The sequence below is a fragment of the Perna viridis genome, chromosome 11, assembly GCF_037379345.1.
Source record: "Perna viridis isolate PV_CMFRI_1.1 ecotype Kerala chromosome 11, ASM3737934v1, whole genome shotgun sequence".
In the NCBI taxonomy this organism is placed as follows: Eukaryota; Metazoa; Mollusca; class Bivalvia; order Mytilida; family Mytilidae; genus Perna; species Perna viridis.
The window spans coordinates 28,599,779-28,611,938 of record NC_142455.1 but is presented as its reverse complement, the minus strand read 5'-3'; the positions used below and the strand labels follow the sequence as shown (position 1 = coordinate 28,611,938).

Below are 12,160 nucleotides of genomic sequence, written 5' to 3'. Positions count from 1 at the left end.
ATTATACAATTAAACTGAAGCATATTTAGCTGTAATATTAATAATATTATTTAAGAAGCTTTGTGTTTACTAATGATTAGGAGATAAAAACAAAAAAATGTTCGAGGCTAAAGTTTGTTCTTCATACAATAATCATGAATGTATTTTAAAAACGGTTTATGTGCATAAAAATTAAGAGGAAACTTCAACAAATTACTTAGATTTTTGTTTAAAATTAATGGGACAATAAACTATATACGTTTCATGAAAATGATCAAAGCAGGAAGGGAATGTTTCTAGTTTAACAATGCAAAATGCATTTTAAAAAATTTACGAGGCAAACAAAGCGGAATAAATAATGGACTATTCGGAGGAGTTTTGCCAAGTAACTGTTCTAAATGCATTTTAAATGTGCACATCTAGTTAAACTTATGATGTATTACATCTTTATGAATAATATGTTTTAACATTGTTCATTTTAATGAATTTTGTTCATTAAATGATAACAATTGCTCAAAACATTGCATTGATGTCAGGTAAATAAACTGACATGAACTAGAATTACAGGGATATAAAAATGAGACAGAGAACAAGTACACCATTGAAGATTTATTAAATTTTGACAGCGACAAACTATCAAATTTTGAAAATAAAACAAAATTATACCACGGAACTCTTCTTTCAAATAAGATTGGTTTAATCATTTAAAAACACGGTCTTTCTCGGACAGAAATCATCATATACCTTAATGAAATTGATGTACACCTTTTGAATGGTATAATCTTCCCTTTAAATTTATATGCCAAGCCAACCGCCATTCCCATAGCGTTTACAACATCAACAACAATTTGTATTTTAAATTCTTATATTTCTTCCTTTCTTTCAATCAAATCCCATCTTCCTCAACCAAAATCCCCTTTCCACATTCTCACCATTCGCAATGCATACGCCAAATTCTCATCCTCAATATGCATGTAACATATAATTGGAAGATAAGCCATTGTACTGTATTACTTTAAATAATATTGAGACATTAAAAATCTTTCACATGTACGAGTGCAAGGAAAGGAAATCTCAGACATCCGAGGGTAAGACAATCGTTTTCTATATATTGCTAACGAGGGTCTGCCGAGTCGGAGAATTATTACATCTTACCCAATGGTGTCTGAGATTACATAAACTTGCATGAGTAAAAGCGGTTGGTTGATTCTTTTTCTCACTTCGATTAAGTTTTATGATTTTAAAAGATGATATAAGTTTTTATATATATATGCTTGTGTTTGACTTTTGTTTGCCCTTGACTGTATTGCACACAAAGTTTGTGTCAAATTGATTTGCATTAAAAATAACCTTCATTTAACAACAATTCAGGCCAGTGATACGTTGGTCTCGACCAGTGGTAAAATATAGGTCATTTCAAAACAGTAGAAACAATTTACAAGAAATAATCAATCACTGGTTGTTCTCGAGAGATTTATTATTTTAAAATAATTTTCAAACACAAATTGGTTAGATATGATCTTTTATTAATTCTTTATTCAATTACGGAAAAGCGCAGGTTTTCTGTCTCAACCCGTGGGTGAGATAAGGAAACTTCGTACTGCTAAAATATTAATATTCTTATTTCTTTATTGAGAAAATTGTTTCATTTGATATAATTGTTAAAATTTACAAAATTATCAGTTACATATATATTGGAAATGTCGGTATATACGTGTTTTAAAGAGTAACCTCTCATCAGTTGCATTTAAACTAATTACATAAAAAGTTAAAGATACAAAAAAAATCAAATGCACTTATAAGAAAAACAAAAAAAAAGGTGGAAATAAAAAAGCCAAATCCAGCTCGAAAAAATTACTGAAGTATGCCAAACAGCTACATTAATACATGTACGAATTTTAGAAATAGTCAAATCGCAAATACAAATGAATTTGATGTTTCCCGGTAATGTACAAGTAATGGGTCATCCTGCAAATGTATCATATAGTGAAAAATCTTAAATATTTGCAGATGAAGCACGACGTATTTTAAAGAAGCAATGCTGTTAAATTTATAATGTCATTTGTTGTATAACCATACCATCCTTATATGAAATACTGGTGAAAACATATAAATACCAAATAAGTTTTATTGAATTGCTTTTCACGAAAGAATTTGTGAGTCAGAAACATATATTTTTTATATGTTTTTCAGGTTGTTTCAAAACATATGGAAGACATATGTTGCATTTTTTCATGTGCAGTTTAAAGGTCAGTTGGCTCCAATTCCATTGTTTTGCACTATTACCATGGTTTCCCTTTACCAAAACGCAATTAAGGAAAGGTCCCTAATAGCCATTCAACGTTTAACAAGTTATTGTTATTCATGCGACAACCCTACCCCATAAACAAACAAAGCATCATGACAGACTGAAAGTATTCAAAGTATTCAACAAGAGCAAAGATGAAAAGACGACTCATAACCAAAGTATACTCTACAAAAACCGGAAATGACATTAGGTGCTCCAAAAGGTTAAGCATATTCAGTTCCACCACTGACGTTTCTTTTATTGCAAGTGACCATTGCCAATTCGGACAAATGTATAATCAAGAAGAAAATATTGTGATGATTTGTGAGAGAGAAACTTCATATTGTTTGATCAAATTGTGATGACGACAAAACACCTATACTACGATTATAAAATGATGAAAATAACAAGTGATAAACATATGCTTGTCTTAGAAACCCAGTTCAAAATATGCTAGCTCTACTAATAAATCTGTGTGAACATCACTTTACCCACATTTTTATTGAAAGTCATTCCCCGAACATCTATTTTAACTTTTTGCTACTACATTCAGACAAAAGGTAGAAAGCCACAGGATAAAAACTTATAAAAGCAGAAAATGATGTAATTGCTGTGAAAACAACAAGCAGAAAGACAGTTTATGTCTCAAATTATCGTTTAGCTTGTTTTAAATTGCCTAGAAACGCGGAAATATTGTAACGCCTCCAATATATATATATATATATATATTTAGCATATTGCCAGGAAAACTAGATAAATCAATGGAAAAAAAACACATATTTTGACATTGACTGTATTTTATAGGAAACCATATGCACTTACTTTAAGGTGATTCTCAAGCACAGTTGAACTAACCTCTTCTGGTTTATAAAACCTCAAAGTGACACTTGATTCTTCCTGATCGTTTTAATAAAAATAAGTGTGTAATATCCAACAAAAAGATACCGGGCTTTTTCAATTTTGAGCTATTAAGTGCATACCTTACTAGGCCCTGTGTTGTTTCGAGTTTTATAAATTCCACTTTATCTAGTGATTCATTTATTATTGTCTGATTCTGGAATTCTCCATAGACTAATTTGTCCTTGATTTCACGTTCTCTGAATTCTGTCATACTAGATAAAAATCAAAAAGTAAATGAAAACCGGACATTGAGATTATATACTGAATCAATTCTAAGTAGGCTATTAAATGAATGCTATAGATTATATTTATTGTCGTTTCAGAGTGTCCCTTGCTACAGTCAATATCATGAGATATATGATTGAAATGAACACTTATTCGATTAAATGACTCAAATTTTAGAATAATCGGAAAAACATGTAATACCCGCGATCTTGTCCTTGAATATACTGCGCCATTAAGATCTGATGATCAATTGTTAGGTGTTATTAAATATCGTTGTTGAATATATTTGATCAATGACTTAACCCATCGTTGTATATGTTGTAAACTAACAGATGGTGTCACAGAGTTGCTAGTTGTATCGGTGGCCCCTATCCTAATTAACGTGCAACGTTTCCGTTAGTGACATGAAAGGGTCATCAAGAACGTAAGAAAACACTCAGTTATGTGAAAAACATGAATATTAGTTTATGTCCTGAAAAAGATACAGCTTACATGAACATCGACTGATTAAAGAAATAATATATAACCTGAGAATAACCTATCTATGAAAGGCACTCATATTCGTTTTTTATTTTGCATAATTTTCGTAATTATTCACCAAATTTACAAAATGTTCAAAAGAAATCAAATATTTATACATTAATAATGAGTTACTTTAGAATACTTCAAACCTTGCCCTTGAATAATCAAACTGCTCAATTAATAAGATATTAATCACAACAAGTTTAACGTTCATCATGACGTAAAAAAAAATTGCAGGAGTTAACTAGTAAAATTGATACAGTTCCACTGTAACAGTTTGTAAGTAAGTATGCCACACTAGTCGGACGTATTGTAAACAATCATCACTTATTTACTGATTAGCATCATTTTTGGGTGAAAACAACGACTACTAGTTTCAAAAATCTAAACAATGCCATCCCGCATTCGAGGCAAGTACGCTGCATTGTAACCACCGAGGCTTACAAGTCGAATAGAAATCTCTGCTATGAACTGAAAAACGGCGCAAATGCAAAAAAGGTAAGTTTGTGAGTGGGATAAGCTTATACACAATATCAGAGGTAAACCTGGTAACTAAGATTTTAATGCCTTGTTGTTTTCCAAATGACAAGTAAGTTTGGGACAATAGCCTTTGGTTTCATGTACTATAGTACAACATAATTACAATCAATTCGTGGGTAAAAAATACAAATACATATTGTATGCAGAAATCCAAAGTATGCCATTAAAACTATGTAAAAATGTCTCCGTCTATGATAAAAGTACGTATCACTGATCAGTGTAAAAAGACAAAGACCATAAATGTTTCCTTTCTCATAATTCTTAATACATTGCATAACCTTCAGACTATAACTTTCCTGAACTTATTTTAGTAGAATCGGTAACAAAATATCTTTTTAGGACATAGACATAGAAGCGCCTAGGGCCTGTTTTGATGTAGGGATTAATTTTTTCCAATTTATGGAATCGAAAATTCTCTAGACCATGTGATTAAAATCCTTACAAAGCAAAAGGATCTTTGAAACAGCAAGGTTGCTTATCGAATATAATCAGGAAAATCCGAATGTAGGTTTCCCACAGATACAAAATGCAATACATATATTGAAGAATATAACAGATGAAGTAAATGAGGGTAACAACAAAATTACCGAACACTAATCCGTTCCATAATCAAGTCAAGTCCAAAATAAATCTGACAAAGTAGATATTACACCATTAGAGTAGCCAGTTCTGCAATGGTCCTGACTGGGTACAGGCACTTCAAACAAAATGGTGGGTTAAATCTAGGTTTTACAGCGCGCTAAACCTCCCTCTTCTATTGCGGTGTGCCTATACCAGTGGTGATTAAAAAGCATTTGCATGCCATTTTTATAATCGTTAAAACAGCAGTCACATCAGCACAAAGAACAATTTAAAGAAGCAATCATTACTTATTATTTTAGAAGAAACTTAGTATTTTTCATCCAAGGACTGATATCTAAAAGAGAATTCGGTAAGAGACCTTTAAAGACGCATTTCCTCATACCCTTGATTCAGGAGCCTGTTATGCAGATATTTATGGTGTTTAAGGAAATCAGAGTAGTTAGTACTTGCTCTAGAGTAGCCAATCAATTCCGAAATATAAAAACCATGTGCAGGAGATGAAGGGATATTGCTTCACAGGTATGGAAAATTTATGATATTAAAATTAAAGTCATCTCTTTTATCATAAATCTCAGTGCTAAGATGACCACTATTGTCAATTCGAAATGTAGGTCCAAAAATTGACGCAGAACATGCTGTTTCTGTAGTCTCCTTTGTTTGGAGCTCTGGTGAATATATTGACGGTAACCATTTACCAAAAAGGAGGGTTGTTGATAGACAATACATCATCAATACATCTGTATGTAAAGTTAAAGGATTTAGCATCTTTTAAATTTTTATTTTTTACGAGGTTCTGGAAAAAATTCCATCTCGTATAAATAAAAAAACAAATCAGCTAGGAGAAAAACACAGTGCCTATCGGAATGTCAAATATAGATATGCATAATAAATTGAATATACGATTGAATAATAAAAAGTATACATCATTTTTATTATAAACTTATTATGAATGTACCTGCAATATTTATAAATATAAAATATATGAAAAAATGGTGGAAATACTGCAAGTGACAAACAAGAACAAACAATTGGATTAATCAGCGAAAAAAAGACAAAGAAAATCAACCAGTCCCGTCCCCTACAAAACCATGTGGACAATATATTGATTTATCAATAAGACAACAGACAGAGTACAAGTCACCAGACACCATCCAATCCCACCCCTAAACAACAACAACAACAACAGCAAAAATAGTAGCAAATAAAGCTAAAAGAAAACGAAAATAAACACAGAAACGATTCACTCAAACCCTATCGGTAACCATGGTTGCTGACTCAGATTAAGCATCAATGTGGTTTTTTTTTTTTTTTTTTTTTTTTTTACGAAGACAATGTCACATAGCTATAAAGTTTATATATGTTTCTGGTTTTTTTTATATTGCAATACATTCTTTGTAATGTTGTACTCAGTAAAGGTTCATGAAAGGTTTATTCAATAGTTAAGTCAATGTCTACCACAACTCACATGGTTCATCCGTTCTGTTTATCAAATAAATTTAATTAATTTTGCTGCGGATAAATTAACTATGGCATGCAGCTTAAATTATCAAAAGGTTGAAGAATATCGGTAAATGTCATACTTTAATGTTATTCAGATAATTTACATATAATATAACGAAATATACAGCGGAAACGGTCTTATTCGACATTTTAATTCCTGTAATTTAAAACTGCTTACTGTCCGGACAATACCCAAATCAGTCTCCTTTTCCTTTTTATTTTAATATTTTATTCAGGAAATTTCTTTAAAAAAAACTGTTCCATGTCAGGACCAGATTACAACTTTCCGGATTTTGCCTTGACACTGTCATTTTCACATGGTCATTCTGTTTTAACTGTTCCTTTTGATTATTGCAATCAGTTTGATAATTAAGCTCTTTCCTTAGATGGGAGAAAGACCTTATTGTTTTTCGTGTGTCTTTTTTTTCTTCCGACATTTCCAAAATTTACTTTGACATTGTCTCTCCTATTCATCTTCAAGATATCATTACCAAATTTAGACCATCGATTTAGTACTCTCACAGGAGAACCCTATGAAGAATTTCATCTTCCATTCTAGGAGTTATCTCCCCTTTATTGGCCTTTTTTTCAACATGGTCCCACGAACTCATTTTTCAGGATGTCATGATCATACTTAATGAACATGTAGATGTCATCATGTTCTATTAGAAAATGACCCTCCTAAGGCTTTCATTATCATCTTTAATGCTTATGTTCCTTTAAAACATATTCTTTCAATCGCTCATATATTCAAAAACCATAATAGATAGAGTCAATCAAAAAACTGTTTCATGTACACAAAAAGAAGACCTAATGAATAAACATAAACATGTACTTTATTATCAAACCATACAGGAGTTATATCCCTTAAAATATCATACTTCAGTTTTGAAAATCTATATTTCGAGAACGGAAGTTGTAGAGACATGGGACCTTCATCAATGTTCTTTGGTCTATGTGACCTTTCATTTGCACCCAAGGTCAAAGGTCAAAGAGTGCTAGTTTTTTTCCAACTTTAACTTTGACACAGCCCTGTTTCATCATCTATCAAGATATCATTTCCAAATTTGGACCATCGATAGACCTCATTAAGGACTCCTTTAGGATGACCCTGTGAAGAATTTCATAATCCATTGTAGAAGTAACCTCCCGTTTATTAGCGTTTTTTCAACATGATCAACATGTTCCCGCGATGTCATTTTTCAGGATATCATGATCATACTTGGTGAACATGTAGATGTCAACATGTTCTATATAAAGTGATCCTGTTAATGATTTTATTATCATCTTTAAGAGTTATGTCCCCTTAAAATAATTTCTTTCGATCGCTCATATCTTGAAAACAAATAATGATTGTGCTCTGCAATTGCCCAAATTGTTTTGTATTTGTTGCATATATTCTGTAAATTATCATACTGTTTTAAGATTTGAGATATCTTGTCTTGAAATCTTGAAAATACGCAATAGACACACAAATAATGATCATTACGCAGAATGAAAGATCTGCTCAAGTACAACTGTTTGACAAAATACGAAGGACTAATATAAAAAAAAACAACGATATTACAACAACTTAAAATTTTCATATTTTCCAGTGGTTGTGTATATCTTATCAATACCTATTAGATTTTTTCAACTTCGTCGAAGGATCCCCGTGCAGGTCCGGGTGTTAAAAGAATAGGCCTGCAGCAGTGCTAAGCTTGTCGTAAAAGGAAACTAAATACCATTGTAAAGGTCTAAATGAGCACATTTCAAAAATCAGAGTTTCAACCTCGATAAGTCATACATAGTCGAAGAGTAGAGTCATTCAGTGCAAAACTTTAAAGTTCTTAGAGGGTAAGGTTCTTGCATATCAAATGAAAGGTCTAAAAGCGTACATCCGAAATATCGATGATTTGTCCTGAAAAAAAAATGAGTTGAATGAGGTCAATATGTGCAAAACTTAAGTATTTTATATAGTTAGGTTGTTATATATGAAATTAAAGGTAATAACATGTACATCACAAATATCAATTGTTTATACGGAAAAAGAACCAAGTTGGGGTTAATAAGTGTAAAATGCTTAAGTTAACAGAAAGTAGGATTCGTGTGTATCTAATGAAAAGTCGTCTAGTTTACATTACAAAAATCATGATGGAAACATCGACATTTGCATTTGGCTAGGTTACCAAGTGCAACAAAAACAAACTTTCGTAGAAGATAGCATGTCTTTCCATGTATATTACAAAAGATAGTTTTCAAGGGAAAGACCTTTCAATTGTTTAACAAACAATTGACAAGCTAGTCTTGTTATTACTGTTTATTTATATGAATGCGTTTTTTAACAGAATATTTTTCAGATCCTTAATGTTCTGACACAGGAGGTTATACATTATGATTCTAAAATTGAATGTTTTCTGCTGTCAGCTTAAAATACTTGCTTTGAATGAGAAAAAATAACAATGTTCACACACACACACACACACACACACACACACACACACACACACACACACACACACACACAGACAGACACACACACACACACACACACACACACACATCATTTCAAGCTTAACTTTTTACATGACTCTTTATGTGACAATAAAAAATTCCCTTTAAAATTACTTTTCTTTTGGTTTTCTAGATTATTTGATCAGATTTCAGTCATACTCTTCCAAATATAAATATTTTCCGGTTGCCATGTACAACTATTTGCGAGCTGATAAATAATAAGACAAAATATTGAAATAAAAATTAACACTTCACCTTAATATAGTGTTTCGTCATGTATTCATATAATGGATCATTTATATGGTGTGTCTGATGCTCTCAGCATCAATTTGTTTTGTCCTGTGAACAATACGGAAAGTGAAATCACTCTACGTGTCCTTTATTGAACTCGTTAACACGATCATATCAACCTATATATTAACTATCTATGTTTCAATTATTAAATTATGGGAAGGCTACTGACACTTATTTACAATTAAATGATGACAAACAGATCTAGCATACACACAAATGTTCCACAATTACCTAATAAGGGTCACATTTTGCCAAAATAAAATCGCCTGGTTTTTTTTTGTTTTTTTTCCAAAGAATACATACATATTTCACGATTGGATTCTTTGAAAAGTTTTGGATGATATAGCATGCAATGAAAAAGAAACAATTTGCGGAAAAGGTAAAGAACAGTGGAATTGTGTAAGTTGTACTTGTACACGAAATAAACAGTATGTTAAATTGGTACTAAATCAATTTATTTGTCACTTTGAAATCTTGTTTAGCCTTAACAAAACCTCAACTTTTGGATGTTATTTAAAAACTCCACTTATTTCTGTGATTTAAATCACGAAATTCTTCATCCTTTACTTAGTGTATATCATTTGCAGATATTTTCCGTAAACCCGGATCGGACCGGGAGTGAGGCACATCATTATAATATATAAACGATGAATACGTCGACATTTATATCAAAGGACGGATTACTTGATACTTACTTAGGCCACGATTATTGAACTATTTTGGAGACATATTTTAAGTGTCAGTCTGTGTAAGAATCAGGCAGCTGGAACACATGGTATGAAAAAAACCCATATTTTGAAATTTAATTTGACTTTTTGCACAATCAGAATCAAACAAAAAAGACATGATGTTCCAAATCATTTTGCAAAATGGAGTCATTTCATCTGTGGAATTTTAGACTGATAGTTTGCAGTTATTACATTAGTACATTTAATACCTATATAAGTAAACAAGACAAGATATCGTGTATTATAATCTGACACGGCCAACTAAAGATTATGCACACTGGTACAAAAGTTACTGTCTTATATCAAAGATATACAGTGCATTTGAGAACATTCAGCTTGCAATCTGAATTAATATAATATTAATATAATATTTAATTATTTTTAATTTTGAATGTAATTTAGCTTGTTGCCTATATATCAAAGTAAAGTCTTCGTTGCATTACCAGCAATGCTGTTGTTTGTAGGGTGTTTCTTGTTTATGTATCATGGCTAGATATAAATTACACTGTACCCAAAGCAGCGTATATCGCAGGCCGAAGTGATCTTGTATAGATTTTATTTGTTTCAATCACTTTAGCATTACATTATTGATCATATCGTGTTTTCGACTAACAAAGCAAACTATTGTCTTTTGTCGCAGACAGTCTTCCGTTTTCAAATTATGCAAACGAAATTGTCTAATATGCATCTCTCTTTTATTTCTGGCAGTAATGGCTAATATATGTATCAAAATAATCTCAGGGTATTAGACAAACAAAGGGCGCAATCAAAAAGCAATTAATTTGCAATGTATGCAATGATGAATAAAACGATTCTACAGAGTTTATTCTGATCCTTTTCTCACGACTTCAGGGATGAGAAATAATGATAATGCTGTTATTATGCAACCTCTGCAGATAGTTGGCGGGAATTTGTTCTAAACATGAACTGAGAACATTTCAAACGAGAAAAAAGGTTTGTTGATTCCCAATTTTCTTTTGAAATACGAACACATGTCAACAAAAGAAGACATGTGAAAGACCTTAACAGCCGTATTATTAGACTATGATATTTGGGTCTGAAATTTAGAATTTCAAAAGAAGTTTTGAAAGGTACAATCAACTTTCTGAATTGCCTTTGTCTTAATTTTTATTCAACCTCATCACTGTTGTCGTATAAGTCATAAACACAACCGACTCGCTTACCAAGACGGCAACATTACCTAAAAAAGCGATACACTTTAACCTTGCATTATTTCATTTCAGTTCTAGTGACCAATCGAACGAAAGAGTTATAGGATATTTGTCAATAATCCCACATGATTATATGGCAATCAAACGCTATTTTAACGTCCTTGCGAAATAACAAATATATATTTAAACGAAATGATATAATGGTAAGACATTCTAAAATCAAATGTATATGTTGCTTGAAGTTTTGGGTAAAAATTTTAAGGGCGATCGTATTTCAGTGATGAGAAAGATGTTAAGTTTACTGTGTGCACTTAAATTTATAGGAGCAATGTATGATACTTTGGGTACTGAACACACAATGATAGTTGAAAATTAAAAAAAGTTCATGTCTTAATAAATATAACGTATTCTCTAATTTTGCTTCAATTTTCATACCGCTTGACCAGTTTGGAGAGAAATGTTCTCATCACTAGTGACTTGTTTGTTCTCAGAGTACGATTGGCTTAGAAATCGATTATCTTGGACTCAATCTTGAATCGCCTCGATTGCCATTGTAGTTATATTTCAGTTAAATGCGATAATTTAGGTGTTTTCTTAATTTAAATAAGAATTATTAAGAGATTTGGGAAGATTTGAAGTGAAAAAACCTTTGAAATCGTCTGGTTTCTTTTGTTTGGAATGTTTGTGTGGCGTCAGCATGTTTCCTACGAATCGGAATCATAACGTTACGCGCGCTTTTTCATTTTAGTGTATTTTTGACTTTTTTAGGGCATTAGAGAAACAGAATCTACACTCAAAGCTTGTTGATTATGAATTTCTCTTATCTCGTGAAATACATTTTAAAATTTGAATAGCTCGGCAAGCCTCGATCAAAACTATTAAATTTATTTCACTCGATGTGAGAAATTCCATAATTAAATCGTTATCGTTGTAGATTC

The 12,160-nt window shown here is 31.6% G+C and overlaps 1 protein-coding gene across 3 annotated transcripts in view; it reads right to left on the bottom strand.

The window, feature by feature from the left end:
- LOC148603614 (5-hydroxytryptamine receptor-like) overlaps nucleotides 1–12,160 on the bottom strand; it is a 76,420-nt gene that overhangs the window by 32,913 nt on the left and 31,347 nt on the right. The window contains exon 1 of one of the 3 annotated variants that reach the window (XM_088551741.1): nucleotides 3,247–3,357. The exons of the other annotated variants lie outside the window; for them this stretch is intronic. The gene's annotated coding sequence lies outside the window, so the exon portion shown is untranslated. Of the gene's footprint in view, nucleotides 1–3,246; nucleotides 3,358–12,160 lie in introns of those variants that run through there. 3 annotated transcript variants of the gene reach the window in all.